The 15851-nt window shown below is 39.4% G+C and overlaps 1 pseudogene; it reads right to left on the bottom strand.

Moving 5' to 3' along the window:
• LOC144329444 (polypeptide N-acetylgalactosaminyltransferase 15-like) overlaps positions 1-14897 on the bottom strand; it is a 173030-nt pseudogene extending 158133 nt beyond the window's left edge.
• Positions 14898-15851: the final 954 nt, after the last annotated feature.

Raw genomic sequence — 15851 nt, 5'->3', positions numbered from 1 at the left:
ACGTTGTTAGGAAATTTTGTTGCAGGCCTCCATCTTGTTTATGTTTGTAGGAGCATGACCTGTAACCACATGGCAATGTTTTGTTTCAGCCTCTGCCATTTCACAATGGTGGCTCACATTTAATCCTGGCTTAGGGAATGAGTTTCTTCTTGTTTTATGTCAGCAGGTAAATTTTGCCCTTTGCTGATTCTCTTCCCCTTCCCAAACTGCCTTAATTTATTTTTTCCTCTGGGCACCTGGTAAGTTGACTTTGGTAAATTTGAAAGCCAGAACTACTAACTGCTTGGCTCTGATAGCATCAGCTAATAAGGAATTTGAAAATATTTTCTTAAAGAGCGATTAACTCAATTAAAATTCAATATCTAAATTATATGTAGATTTAAAAGGTCTTCATGTTTTTCTCTTCTGAGATCTTGTTTTGCTGGAAAAAGGTTTTTTTCTCAGTCAATTCTTTTCTTTCATTTTTTCTTGCCATTCTAATGGATGCATGAGAGGCCAGTGATTCAATCAGGAAATTGTCAAATTAAAAATCTTACAGCTACTGGGTTTTCTTCTGCCTGTCCATGTGTAAAAGAACTCTAATAAATTTATTGAAAATATGATAAGCACTTGTATCAAATATTTTTGAAGGACACATGAAAACTGTGTATGTTCTAGTTGACATGATTTTAATCTTTGAGAAATAAAAGGAGCCTTAAAGATTATTGGTAAAACACAAATGTCATCAATATATGAGTAGGTGGACTAAATTATGCAGGTCAGATATGAAGTTTGCTAAATGTTTTAAGGTTATAACTGCTTTTTTGGTTTTGGAGAACAGTTCAACTTTGCATCACATATGGTCAAGCCTGAGGACAATTGGACAATTGGAACTAAACACACCCTTGATTATGGCTGACCTAGCACATAATTAGAACAATTTACCTGGTTTTACATTAAAGTTGAAATTGCTAAAATTACCATGATAACATGCAATTGAAACTACTGGAAGGATATTTACATACCAGGTGTGTAAGAACAGTAAAATGTGTTTTTAATAAGAGATTACAAGAAGGAGTGCAAATATAAATTCTTGCCTAGGGTCAAACAAGAATTGAATTACAGGTGATAAAAGAATAAAATTACAGGTGTTTTGAATTACAGGTGATAAAGCTAAAAGTTCAAACAAATTGTGGAAGAATTATAAAAATAAATCTTTCCAAAGAAATGTTGTGTGTGAACATCAACTAAATTAACAACTTTAATTGTGGTTGATAGCATATACTTCAGATGTTAGCATTTTAGAAACCTATACAATTTTGGAACACATATTAGTATTATTTGCCACATATCACCTAAAGAATATTCAACATCATTTTGGCAATTTAATGTTATTAAACATGTCATATACTCTGGGGCCCTCCTTAGCATCCAAAAGTCAGGAATTAGGAAAGACTATTTTGTAACTAAAGTTTGATTTTGAGAAGAATGTTACATGTTAGGAGTTTAAAACACTTGATGTTATAAAATGAAATTCCAGATTATCATAAATGACTTATTTTACCAAAATTATGACCTAGAAATGAAATGAAAAAGCAAAATCCTTTTATAATATATTTTTGAATTTAATTGTTGTAAACCACCAAAATTACAAAAATGTTTGTCTATCGTGTAACTATCCTGAACATTTTGTTATACAGAGATGATTGCTGTCTTGTTTTGATTTTTTTCAAAAATGGTTTTTAATCAACTATAGAATTTGACAGGTGCTCTCAAATGAAGACTTCTAATAATTTTGGAGCTCGTGACATTATAGAAATAAGGAAAAATGTACAGGACTCATGAAGAGCTAAAATGTTTACGAATATCCAACAAAACTGTGGGAAAAAGAATTTCTGGGGCTCCAGATGAGTTGGCCTCCCCTGTGTGAGACAGCCATGGGGAGCCATGGGTGGCCTCTGAGGGGAAAAGTTGCTTTATTGCCTTCGTGTCTTTATGCTCTGAGAGCATAACAGTTCAGTGGCATTCGACAGGTTGTTGAGGGAGAAAACACTCCCTTGAAGCAGTGGAGTATAATCAAATATCTTGGCTCCTCCTGAAACCCACTCCCACCCATTTCAGTCCTGATAAGTTAAAGATCTTAAGTAGTTTATACACATGTCTTTACTCAAGGAAAGGGTATGCTTCCATGTAAGGAGTCAAGTTCAACTTGAAGAGCCAATAGAAGTCTCTTGGAAAATCTGACCTCATGTTTGATCCATACAGTTGTTGTGCAGGATTACTGATTTGTGGTAAGTAAATATTGACACTTTTTGAAGGGCCCAGGAGCTCCAAGTTTATCTTGGGCCCATAAAAGGAAAGCATTACCCTACCGGCAAGAATTTGGTGTACACCCCTGTCTGGGCTTGAATTTAGAAAGTCCTATCTAAAATTTCTTGTGAAACAGAGTTTCATTAAAGCTAATGTAAAGGACATATGTAGAAATAACTGTGCTTGCTGCACTTTATGCAAATAATCAGGCCAAGTGTAAGACTAAAGTTTATTTCAGAAACAACTCAGTACTGGCATCATTCGTTTTTAACAGAAGAATGGACTAAATGAATATTATGTTTCAAAATTTATTATACATTTGTCATTAAATTCTAACCTCATTAGTTTTGGATTCTTGCCTACATTTTAGACCAACCCTGCTTATTCCTGTGAACCAACTAGCGATATTCAACTGCAGCTCGGAAGAAACAAAAGGGGATAGGTGATGTAAAAATCTGAATTAAAATACAAGTTCTGGGCAATTGTTCTGCAAATTCTGCAGAGTGATGGGAATAAACAGGCCACTCAAATCTTAAATGGATAACTATAGCCACTACTTTTCACAGATGTTCTTTTCTCTTCCTTGGGAGAAGAGGACTCAATTCCACAGCTTCATATTGGCATTCAGCTCATGACAAGGAGTCGATGCAATCCCCTGAGATTCATTTTTGTCCCAACCTCAATTCCAAACTTCAAGTTGAAGCCCTAGGAAAGAATACTGGATCTGAAAAATCCAGAGGCAGATAATAATGAACATTAAAAGGCACAGTGCAGGCGAGCATTACAAATTCCAGCTGATTAAGCCAAGTCTCTCCTTTCATGGATAAAGATTATGCTACTATCTGTGCCATAAATTAGGTCTAGTGAACTCCAGAGAACTACTGACAGCAGAGAGGTAGGGCAGATATGACTAAAAGCTGGCATTTTCATCCCCACGGCCTCCCTTTTTAACATGAGTAAAAGCTGCCTTGACAGCCATAGGTGGCATTCTGTCACAATCAGTGGGACTTGGGGATACAAGGATTGCAGGGGGAAAGAGAACATTCTTCTATCCCTCAACATATCCTGGGGATTTGCCAGGAGGAGAAATGAATTAGGGACACCTGCTCCTCTCTCTCTCTCTAGATGAGTAGCCATTCATCCTCAGTCTATATCCCTTTCGAATGCATCCTGAAGCCTTGGGACTCCTTTGTAAAAATGCTTAATTTTTAAATTTTTTCTCTTCTACCCTCTTTTTAAAGATAGGTATTCAAGTCTCCATTCTGTGGGACACTTCTCTTGGATGCATCCTGCAAGCTTGGAAGAGTTAATTTCTCAGACTTTAGAGTGGTTGGCTGAGGATTGGACTCTGGAAAAAAGAACCCAGATGCCTGACATGCTGGAAAATGGGTAAATGTTTTTTATTTTTTTAATTTTTTTTCTCCAGTTGAGCTTTTGGTCTCCTTCTTCTTATGCAAACTGGTAAAATACCTTATAATTTTTAAGCTGTCCTTGCCACCTTCCCCTTATTTTGTTTTAATACATGTTTTTTAATAACCCAGTTTGATTATTCACACCTTTAGGCTAGGAATCTTCAAACAGTCATGCAACAAGAGCCTCAGACAATGACCTCTTTCACATAGGACACTTAGATAAGCCTCTTAGGGGGATCCAACTGCCATTTTTACAAAGGAGTTCCTCCTGTAAGCAGGAAGCACTTAAAATTGGTTTTTGTCCTCATTCTTAGCCTTATTCTAATGGCAGTTAGATGCACTTCTTTAGTGGCGGAAATAACAGAATTAGAAAACAGTCAAAGGTCTAGGGTGAAACACTGCCCTCAAGCCTGAAATTGCCTGAGGCTAAAAAATCCAACCACTGGTCCAAGATGAAGCCTGACATTTTCCAACTGACCCTTTCGAAAAATTTACACCTGCATGCTGGAAGAAGGAAGTGGAGCCATGGAAAGTTCACCTCTTGTGTGGGGAGAGGTGAACTTCTTTTCCATGACAATCTCCACACCCACTCCAGTCCGCCTGGGCACGTCTAGACCATATGTGTGTCTTTTTGTTGTTAGAAAAGAAAAAAGTATTTTTGTTTTTGTTTATTTGCTTTTGAAACAGGATCTTGCTATGTTGCTCAGGCTGGAGTGCAGTAATGCGATCTTGGCTCACTGCAACCTTCGACTCCTGGGTTCAAGGAATTCTCCTGCCTCAACCTCCCAAGTAGTTGAAATTACAGGTGCACACCACCATAACCAGCTATTTTTTTTTTTTTTGTATTTTATTAGTGATGGGGGTTCAGCATGTTGGCCATGCTGATTTCAAACTCCTAACTTCAAGTGATTTACCCACTAAGGCATCACAAAGTGCTGGCATTACAGGTGTGATCCTTTAATCTGTACCTGGCATAAAGAAAAATTTTTAACTTGACAAATAACTGATGTATTATGAAAATATCAGTTTTACCAGTAGATATACATGCAAATATGTGCAAAAATGCTAATGGTGTGAGATGAACATTTCTACACTTGGTTTAATGATTTTATGGAGTTGCTATTTTACCTTTTCCTGTGTTTATATTTTTAATGGGAAAATCCTCACTGAAGATTTCTCAGTATGATTGAAAAAATGTTGATCAATCATTGATAGATGCACAGTGAAGTAACTTCTAGTTTTCATTTGGTGCTCTCAAAGCTGAGATTGAAAACTCTTGGTTCTCAACTCACATGTTTAGGAGTTATCCTATGCTGTCCTTTTCTGCACATTTGTCTATAGTCATGGTTGTTTGAACTTGCCAACGAATAGAGTAAGAAATTGTTTCCCTGAGACCTACTCATCTCCATTTCACAATGTTGTGCATTGTCCAGATTGCTTACAAACTCATGATCACAGAGGTCATATTTTTTGAGAGAAAACTTTGTTGTACCAGGGTTAAGTGAAGGTGTTTACAACCCAGGGCCCATGTTTCCTCTAGAGGCAGGATGAAACTCAAAAACCATTACTGAATCCAGAAAGTGAAGACAGAAGAAGTTAAGGTCTGCCCATAGGAGAAAGCAAAATGCTCCCTTTCACTTTCCAAGTGATCACTGTTTATTCTCTTAATCTTGCATCTGACCATGATGTGATTCTTGTTTATCTTTCTTGGTATTCCACTAATGTGCATCTAAGGAAAAGAGACCTGGAAGACAGTGATAAAAACAACAACTGCATTTTTCTATAGACGATGCCTTGGTGAGCTTCAAAGCACATGGAGCAGAGCCTGAATTCTCCTTCACTTTTGGGTAACATGTCAAATTCAACTCTCACATAAATGGCACCAGGTTTAAGATGTCAAAGAAGAGACCCAGAACCAGTGAATGAGACGGAGCTTCACTCTTGTTGCCCAGGCTGGAGTTCAATGACCCAATCTCAGCTCTCAGTTCACTGCCCAGCAGGTTCAGTTGATTATCTTGCCTCACCCTCTCAAGTAGCTGGAATTAAAAGCACGTGCTTTTAATTTTGTATTTTTACTAGAGGCAGCCTTACCATGTTGGTCAGGCTGGTGAGCCACTGACCTCAGATGTGCCACCCACCAAGGCCTCCCAGAGTGCTGGATTATAGGAAGAGCCACTGCACATGACCAGGCCACTGTTAGACTTTTTAGGTTGGAACTTGAACAATCAGAAGCATTTTTTATACAGTGTCAGTCTCCAGCTATGCCCAGGTCAAGTCAACACTGTCAGTTGCATCTATTTATACATGACTCTTAAGTGTCAAGGTAGGTTGACAGATCTATTTTCCTGGCACACCCTGTGTAGGATAGAGCACTGTGACCCTTATAACTTAGCTCATGTAGTCTTCAGAGGAATTTCAAAAACCATAAGATGTGATGGGTAGAGAAAGACCTGGTATAAATGACAAGTTGCAGGTGAAGTAATTGGAGGCAGGAAGAGAATGAAACTTGGTTGGAGCAGTACACACACCACTTGTGTGCAGCTGAACAGTCAAGCCAGTTCTCTGATTTGGGCCATGTGTCATGGAATTAAGAGGCCCACTTCTGTGCTGGCCTGAGTGCTGAACTCTTTGGTTCTAGAACCAGATATGAGTTCTGGACTCTCTAATTCCAGTGGAGTTTCACAGGCCAATAAAGTGGGTAGGCCAAGGTGGGCCAAAAAAAATTGCTGTGGGTGGGCTTACCACACATGACTGGTTGTGTCTGTGCCTACTCTCACAAGGAAGAAGGATCTTCTTCCTCAAGGAAAGCCCATGGAATTTTTAATGCAAACCCAGGGAGGTGTCAGGCTTATGGGAGACAGTGAAGAAAAAAGTTGATGCCTCAGCCCAGTGCTTTTGCCTCTCCTGGCTTGGGGCTTTGGGGGCTCAATATGCTCATCAGAAAAATGGGCAATGGACAGCCCTCAGTGACTAGCTGCTCACCCCACTTTTACCAGGCCACTGCAGTGTCTACCCTGTAGTTCCAGGTACAGCCTGTGCTTCTAAAAGCTGGGGTATTTCTGAGCCTATATAAGGGCCCTGAGAATCCAGGATAGCAGGGGACAAATAAAATCTTCCCTGCGGGGATCACTCATGCCAACACCTCTGTGTGCACAGGACAGCTAAGCATGTCTGCTGTATGCTACCCATACTACCTGCTCTTGACAAGCCCATGTCTTCCTGGGTTGGCTAGGGGTACATGCTCACTGAAGCCCATGTGACATGTTCATCCTTCCTTGAATGCACAGTCTCAGGCAGATGTCATACAGGTTTCCTCCTAGATTGTGATCTCAGGAGGTAACAGCAGCACATTCTTCTCCAACTTACTGACTAGTAAATCTATGTTCACTTAATGTGCCAAGATGGGTGTGGGCTTGACACTCTTAATCTATTTCTTCTAGTGGGGCTTAATTGGAGCTTGCCATCCTGATCTCTTTGTGGAAATAGCCAGCAGGTGAGGCAGGACTCAAGGGTCTGGGACAGGACAGAGCACCTAAGCGGGAGGTCTCAATGTAGTTCCAGTCCCCTTTTCTAGGTCGGTGCCTATAGCCCTTTCCTTGATCTCTAAAAAGTGCCTACTCTTTCTGCAACCTGCACCCACTGGTCTCTAGGTGGTGAGCATCCATTTATCTTTTTGGACATGATCTTATGCTTCATTTCCATAGATGTTCTCCTGGAAGAAATGCCCAGGGAATCCTGAGCCTGTGCTTAAGGTTCCCTAAGTGCCAAAGTCAGTTAGAGACTCTCAAAAATATAATTAATAATATTTTCTGCACTCTGCTATCTCAGGGTTAATTTTGCCAAATAATGTGTAAAAACAAAGATTAAAATTGTTATCATTTAAATAATTTTAATTAGATCATCATACAAATATTTTGTTTTTCAAAAGTTTATTTTTATACCAATCATTGCATTTTTATTTCCTTCTTTGTTCAAACTGTTACCTGTTTTAAGGCAAAATATTTTTTAAAATGCTACACATATACTAGCCAGTGATAGCAATTTTTAAATGTAATTAAATTTCTTAAATAAGTAAATAATTTCAGTAAACTTAGTTTATATTATTTGTATAAATTACTTTTGATCTTATCCTCATCTAAAAACAATGTTAACGTGGTATGCAATTCAAAATTGACAGATTTTTTCAATAGGCAACTTAACATTTTTTGGACATGTTAGGTAACATGATTTTCAAATATTTTATCTTAGAAATCTACACATTTGATGATTGATATTCATAGTATTTATAAAAGTGACATTATGAATATGAATTTATGGTTGTCAAAATTTAGAAAAACAAAATCTATTCTAGTCTTCAACAATAAAACTTAAAGGTTATACAAGATATTAAATTTACAGGCTAAATGACCCACAAAAAATGAAACAGATTCATTCACTTTATCTTTCAGCATCTGATAATGAACAGAGTTTTTATTACATTCATAATCTGCTTGCATAGTGAAATGAAGCCAAACAGGTCTTATGAAAGGATCATTAAAAATATGCAGAACAAACGTATCATATATAGTATTTTTAAAAATCACCCAATTCATACTTCAAACAAATTCTAATCTTACTGGGTTTTACTGCTTGCAGGAGGTGGGTTGACTTAGAACCTGACAGAAAATAACCGCTGTTTATATTTCAACTGATTGCCCATTATCTACCCAGAATTGAAGGCTGACCATGCCAGTTCCTAAGAAGACGATCTTGACACACAACAGAATTTTCATTTAGGCTTGTTTCCCACTTCTGCCTTCCAGTAATGTCTGCCAGCCCTACACTTCTTAGAATCCAGGACAGCAGGGCACAAATGAAATCTCCTTGAACTGTAACAAATATTTGGTTTTGTTCTTCCATATCACACAGCTTTTCTATTCTCAGAAACAGTAAGTTGAAAATGTGCTGTGCCAAGATACAGACTCATGTCTGGGCTTGGTGGCTCACGCCTATAATCCCACCACTTTGGGAGGTCAAGGTGGGAAGATTACACTGTCAAAATATCTACACCGGCCGGGCGCGGTGGCTCACGCCTGTAATCCCAGCACTTTGGGAGGCCGAGGCGGGCGGATCACAAGGTCAGGAGATCGAGACCACAGTGAAACCCCGTCTCTACTAAAAGTACAAAAAATTTAGCCGGGCGCGGTGGCGGCGCCTGTAGTCCCAGCTACTCGGGAGGCTGAGGCAGGAGAATGGCGGGAACCCGGGAGGCGGAGCTTGCAGTGAGCTGAGATCCGGCCACTGCACTCCAGCCTGGGCGACGGACCGAGACTCCGTCTCAAAAAAGAAAAAGAAAAAGAAAAAAAAATATCTACACCATCCTAGCTAACACGATAAAACTGGTCTCTACTAAACATACAAAAAATTAGCTAGGCGTGATGATACACACCTATAATCCCAGCTACTTGGGAGGCTAATGCAGGAGAATCACTTGAAGCTGGGAGGCGGAGGTTGCAGTGAGTCGATATCACACCACTGTACTCCAGCCTGGGTGACACAGCGAGACTGTATCTCAAAAAGTAAATAAATAAATAATAAATCTAGAATCAAATCTACATGCAATGGCTTGATAATTCTGTCTAAACCAGAATTTAGAGGAGTCAGATGAAAACCATATTTTAAAAGAAATCTAAGTGAAAATCAGAGTTCAGGGCATTTTGGGTGTCAATACCTGTGGTGAATACTGTTAACATGTGTCACCATATCAAATTTGACTGGATAGTCTTGCACACTGCTTTTCTCAGTAGATGTTTAAATGCAGAAACATAATCTGAAAATTTTATGATTTCACTTAGTTTTGCTAAAATGTCCATCTCTTAATCTTGTTTCAGTTTTGAGATTCAATTGTGCAGCATTGGTACAATTATGCTCTCTTCATATGCAGAATTAATGTTATTTCTTTACTACAGATACTTTAAATTTTTCACTTTGAGACCACAGGCTAATTTTAAAAGGAGTGTTTATTTCTAATTATGTAGCTTAGATTACACAGCTAGTATTGTCTTTGTTTACTTCACATATATGTCAAAAAGACCTCATGATTTATTAAATGCTCTATTGTTTACTTGAATATATTGTCCCAATAAAATTAATAAACAATTATGTCAATTTTGTAAAGTAAAATAGACAATAACTAAACAAAAATTCGATTAATAGAATTCTATAATTGAAAAAATACAAAATGTATGAAATAAATAACATACTATACACACACTGTAAAATTATTCACATGAGAAAATTATTTTCCAAATAGCATTAAATATTATCAAAGTCATTTTCATAATTTCTGAGGGGATTGTACATGGAATGTTTTCTCACGCCTGTAATCCCAGCACTTTGGGAGGACGAGGCGGGCGGATCACCAGGTCAGGAGATCTAGACCATCCCGGCTAGCACGGTGAAACACCGTCTCTACTAAAAATACAAACAAAAACAAAAACAAAACAAAACAACAACAACAAAAAACCATTAGCCGGGCATGGTGGCGGGTGCCTGTAGTCCCAGCTACTAGGGAGGCTGAGGCAGAAAAATGGCATGAACCCGGGAGGCAGAGCTTGCAGTAAGCCGAGATCGCGCCACTGCACTCCAGCCTGGGCGACAGAGCCCAGGCTCAAAAAAAAAAAAAAAAAAAAAAAAAAAAATATATATATATATATATATATATTTTAGTTTGTTTTGAGACAAAGTTTCGCTTTGTTGTCCTGGCTGGAGTGCAATGACATTATCTTGTCTCATCGTAACGTTTGTCCCCGAGGTTCAAGTGATTCTCCTCTCTCAGCCTCCTAAGTAGCTGGGATTACAGGAGCCGCCATCATGCACAGCTAATTTTTTCTATTTTTGGTAAAGACAGAGTTTCTCCATGTTGGCCAGGCTAGCCTCAAACTCCTAATCTCTGGAGTCCACCTGCCTCGGCTTCCCAAAATGCTGGAATTTCAAGCATGATTCACCAAGTCCAGTCCAAAGAATGTTTCATGAAATTAGATGAAAAGAAAATTATATATTATGTCCAGGGTGAGCAACAGGCAAACATACAAAAAAAAAAAAAAAAAAAAAAGACAAATTTGCAGAAGATGATTCTAAGCCACTAGCAATAACATTTTAAATCAAGGAGTTTAATAGAAAGCAGGGAAAATAGATATGCTTTGAAATCTTTGAAGTTTCTCATTTGCTGGTAAGATATCAACACTTGTAAAATTATCTGTTTTATTATAATATTTTTGTTTTCTTCTCAACGTAACCAACCATGAACAAATATGATTATTTTCTATAAATTTCTTACAGACCTAAAGTTTCTTTTACAGTAATATATCTCTTATATTTAAATTCATGTAAATCAAAATTGTATGTTTTAGTCTGTATGAGTTTGTCAGAGCAGAGAAGTCATACATTTAATAGAAAAAAAGTAGGATAAAATTTTGTAAATAGTTGTTTAGTACTCAGAAATATATAGCTCCATTATACTAATATAATCTTCATTATAACCATCATAATAACCTGTAGTTACAAGGAAAACAAAAAAGTAAGTTGTAAAAACCACACTTTCTAAATTATTTTAAGTTAAAAACCATTGACAAAAAAATCACTAGAGATGTTATTTTACTGTCTCCCAAGAGTCTATTATTACCATCTGTTACCTAGAGTCTTGGTTAAGATGGGATAACTTAACATCAGTGACAAGATACACATTCACTGTAAAATAACTTTAACACAATAACAATATTGGCTTATTAAAACAAAGTCCACACATTGCCATTAAAAAGGCATTTTGGAAGTCACTTTATTTTAATTACCTTAATTTGCAAATGGTAAAGCAGTTCCCAATTAAAAATCAAATTATTTCTCTTACTATACAGGTTGTTGCCCTTACCACACTCTTAGCATCCCATCATTTACGATACTGTGGTAAACCAACAACTAAGTTGCCTTTGCACTTATAAATTCTTCAGGTATCTTAGATTTCTGTTTTCTTAATCTTCCATGAAAAACTATACATCTGTCCTTCTTTCACATAAATTCTAGAAATAAAGATATAATATCAAAGGTAAGAGATAAATTACGTCAATATTTGCTTTTGAAAATACACATTTTCAAAAAATATTAAATTATTTTAATATAAAAATGTAGGTTCCTTTTAGAGGAAGGTGATCAAGATTGCTGACTACAAAGAAGCAGCTAGACTTTGTATGTCTCACAGACAGGAATGCAAGGTGTGCATTAGTACATGACTTTCAGCTGAAATATCCAGGTAATTGCATTAGAACTAATCAAAGAAGCAACTTAACATAAGAAGAATGGAGTAAAGCTAGACAGGACCCTGGGACACCTGAAAACAACATGGAACCAGGAAAATCTTCACACCTAGTAAGGCAGTAAGTGAATGTGTGACCCTGGGAACCCATGATTCTTCCACAGATTTTTGCAACCCTCATGGGAGGCCTACATGGAGTCTCAGCAGAGCAGCCACTGAGGGCTGCATAGTGATTGAACAGCATTAGATACGCTGACTTTCCAGGCTTCCCAGAAAAAGTAGCTGCAACTCCAGCAAAGCAGGAGGTCACATCACTGTATATACCATAGGAAAAAGGCAGACTCCAGGGGCTTCAGCATTGATGGTCTCTAGGATGCATTTCCTCAGTGTCTCACAGGTTGAAAAGTACTGGCTTGGAATTCCAGCCAACCATTGGTAGCAACACTTCATTCTCCCTGGAATGGAGCTACCAGAAAGAGGAGCTGGCCACCATCTTAGATGCTTGGGAACCTTAGCCATTCCAGCCTTCAGGTTTTGAAGAGCCCAAGCTGACTAGAGGCACAACGTCTCTCTTAACAGAGTACAAGTGCTCTATAAAGACATAGCCAGACTTCCTGTTAAAGCAGGTCCCCAATCTCCTTCCTCCTCACTGGAAGGACTTCCCAATGAGTGTCTCTTGCTAACTCTACTGGTGCTATTTGGTAGATGAAAGTTTGAAACCGTTTTGGGCTACAGTTCCTAGAGCAGAGTGAGCTCCTATTTTCCCTGTTTGTGTGACTTAGCTGTTCCAGCTTTCTGGCTTTGGAAAATCCAAATAAACTGTGGATGGAAGTGGTACCTCTGCACAGAAGAACTGTTCTACAAAAATATGACTAGACTTCCTTCCTTCCTTCCTCCCTTCCTTCCCTCCTTCCTTCCTTCATTTCTCTCTCTCTCTTCCTTCCTTCCTTCGTTTCTCTCTCTCTCTCCCTTCCTTCCTCCTTTCCTTCCTTCCTTCTCTCTTTCTCCCTTCCCTTCCTTTTTCCTTCCTTCCTTCCTTCCTTCCTTTCTCTCTCTTTCTCTTTCTTTCTTTCTTTCTTTCTTTCTTTCTTTCTTTCTTTCTTTCTTTCTTTCTTTCTTTCTTTCTTTCTTTCTTTTTCTTTCTTTCTTTCTTTCTTTTTCTTTCTTTCTTTCTCCTTCCTTCCTTCCTTCCTTCCTTCCTTCCTTCCTTCCTTCCTTCCTTCCTTCCTTCCTTCCTTCCTTCCCTCTTTATTTCTCTCTTTATTCTCTTTCTGTCTTTTTGTTTTTCTTTTTCTTTTTTCTTTTTTTTGAGATGGAGTCTCGCTCTGTAACCCAGGCTGGAGTGCAGTGGTGCGATCTTGGCTCACCGCTAGCTCTTCCTCCCGAGTTCATGCCATTCTCCTATCTCAGCCTCCCAAGTAGCTGGGACCACAGGCGCCCACCACCACACCTGGCTAATTTTTTGTATTTTTAGTAGAAATTGAAAATTTTTGTATTTTTAATTTCCCCATGTTAGCCAGGATGGCCTTGATCTCCTGACCTTGTGATCTGCCCATCTTGGCCTCCCAAAGTGCTAGGATTACAGGCATGAGCCACCATGCCAGACCTCTTTCTGTTTTTGAGACAGAGTGTCACTCTTGTTGTCCAGGCTGGAGTGCAATGGAGCAATCTCAGATCACTGCAACTTCTGCCTGTTGGGTTCAAGCAATTCTCCTGCCTCAGCCTCCTGACTATCTGGGATTACAGGCATGCGCCACCATGCCTGGCTAATTTTATATTTTTAGTAGAGACGGGGTTTCACCAGGTTGGTCAGGCTGGTCTCCAACTCCTGACCACCAGTTGATCCACCCACCTCAGCCTCCCAAAGCGCTGAGATTATAGTCATGAGCCACTGCACCTGGCAGACTGCTTTCTTAAGTAGATCCAGAATCATTTTCTTTTCACTGGGGAAGGACTTTCAACAGGCATTTCTGGCTACTTCCTAAAGGTGCTGCTGGGCTGAAAACAGGTCTATACCTACGTAGGATGGAGCTCCCAGAGAAAAGAGCATGCTGCCATTGTTGCTGTTTTGCACATTCTCTGGTGATAACTTCAGGTACTGGAAAATCTGAGGTGACTAGATACTGCAGTGGACACCCAGCCTATTGCAGATTCAGCAGCTCTTCACAAAATTGGTCAGAGAGTTACACGTGTTCCTCTTCTTATATATTCTCACTGGGCAGGTTCTCCAGGCCTGGACCACTAGCCAACAATTGCCAGAGCTATTGAACTGGTAACAACTTAGGAACTCCATGGACACAGTTTCCAGGGGCAACTGAATATATTTCTTCACTGCTAGTGCAGTAAAACTGTCCCTGCTACCCTCAAACTAATGAAAAATCCAAAACCCTAAGTGGCTTATTCATATCTCAAACAAGCTGCAGTATACCCAAGGGGACGAGGTCAGTCCATTCTCCATGGATTCCCCATAAACTCCCCAATGCTTCTCACCAGACAATTAGCCCCTAACATGGCCGAAAGCACAGATTTTTCCATCCAGGGGTGACTGCACTGAGGAATTGATAACCTACACCTCTTTCAGGTGCAGCCCCCAGAAGACCAGCAAAGAGGTGGGGCAGCAAGCCAGCTCATGTGTGTGTCAGAGGGTTTGGTGCAAGAGCATTTGTAGTAAAATATGACCAGGGATGGTCATTTCTCTAGGCTGAACTACCTCCCATAAGAGACTTCAGCCCAAGGGGAGCTGTTGGTACTAATTTCTACAGGATGGTGTTGCAAATCAGAAGAGAGTAGTCCAACTGAGCACACTTTGTTCTTCTGGCCTCTCCCAGGGTCCAACTCTAGCTTTAGCTTACCTGGCCATCTGAAGTACCCTGGAAGGCCATACCGTAACGCTTGCACTGGTAATCCATGCCTGATCCCTGAAGAGCTCCAGCAAGACAGACCCTATCACTGCAGCTTACATGTATCTTCCCTATTCTGCAGCCTACATATATCTTCCTCATACTGCAGTTTCCCCTGACACCAGGCAACCTCCCATATTACTTGCCTGGCACATATCTGTAAAGGTGGGTTTGGCTTTGTTTGTTCCACCAGCAAATGGGAATGCAGTACACCCTGCCACCCTCAGCAATTTCTACTGTAGATAAAGCTTTGGAGGGAAGAGAGACAGAAAGCCTCACCCCTGCTTTTCTGCTAACACTGTGTGGTGAACAGTGTATCATTCCACAGTCTGAACAATTAGTACTTCATGGGGGGCACAAGTAAGGCATCAAAAACTTCGCTGGCCAGCATCTGCCCAAGCCAACACCATTTTTAGTGCAACAGCACACACAGTCTCCAGCAGGTACAGCCGACTCCCTCCCAGCTTCTTTGCTCCTGCCACTGAGGTGAATGCTTAAAGACAGGCAGAACTGCCATATCCACTAGCACTCTTTTAAAACTGTGATATCTTAGTCACAAAGAATGGCAGACTCCAAATATCAAGGAGACAGAGAGCACAGATGGAACTCAATACAAATTCTGCAGAGTATGCAACCTCTGAGTTGCAAGCTAAGCATAGCCCCTCCACTCCCCCCATCAAAAAAAGTGCCCCAGGAGCAAACTTTGTTGGCTATAGACACCTTATTCCACATCAAATACTCAAGACCACTAAATGATATGCACACAAACATTAGACAAAATCAGTGCAAAAATTTTGAAAACATAAAATGCCACACTGACTTCTTTCATCCAAATGACCAAATTACATTTCCAGTGGGGCCTAAGATGACAGAAGTAGAATTCAGAGTATGGAAGTTAACAAACTTCATTGAGCTATAAATGTAAGTTGCAACCCAATGCAATGAAGGAAAAAAATTTCAGGA

The sequence above is a fragment of the Macaca mulatta genome, chromosome Y, assembly GCF_049350105.2.
Source record: "Macaca mulatta isolate MMU2019108-1 chromosome Y, T2T-MMU8v2.0, whole genome shotgun sequence".
NCBI classification, from domain to species: Eukaryota; Metazoa; Chordata; class Mammalia; order Primates; family Cercopithecidae; genus Macaca; species Macaca mulatta.
Note: the sequence above shows the minus strand (reverse complement) of the source record. Positions and strands in the feature narration are given on the sequence as shown.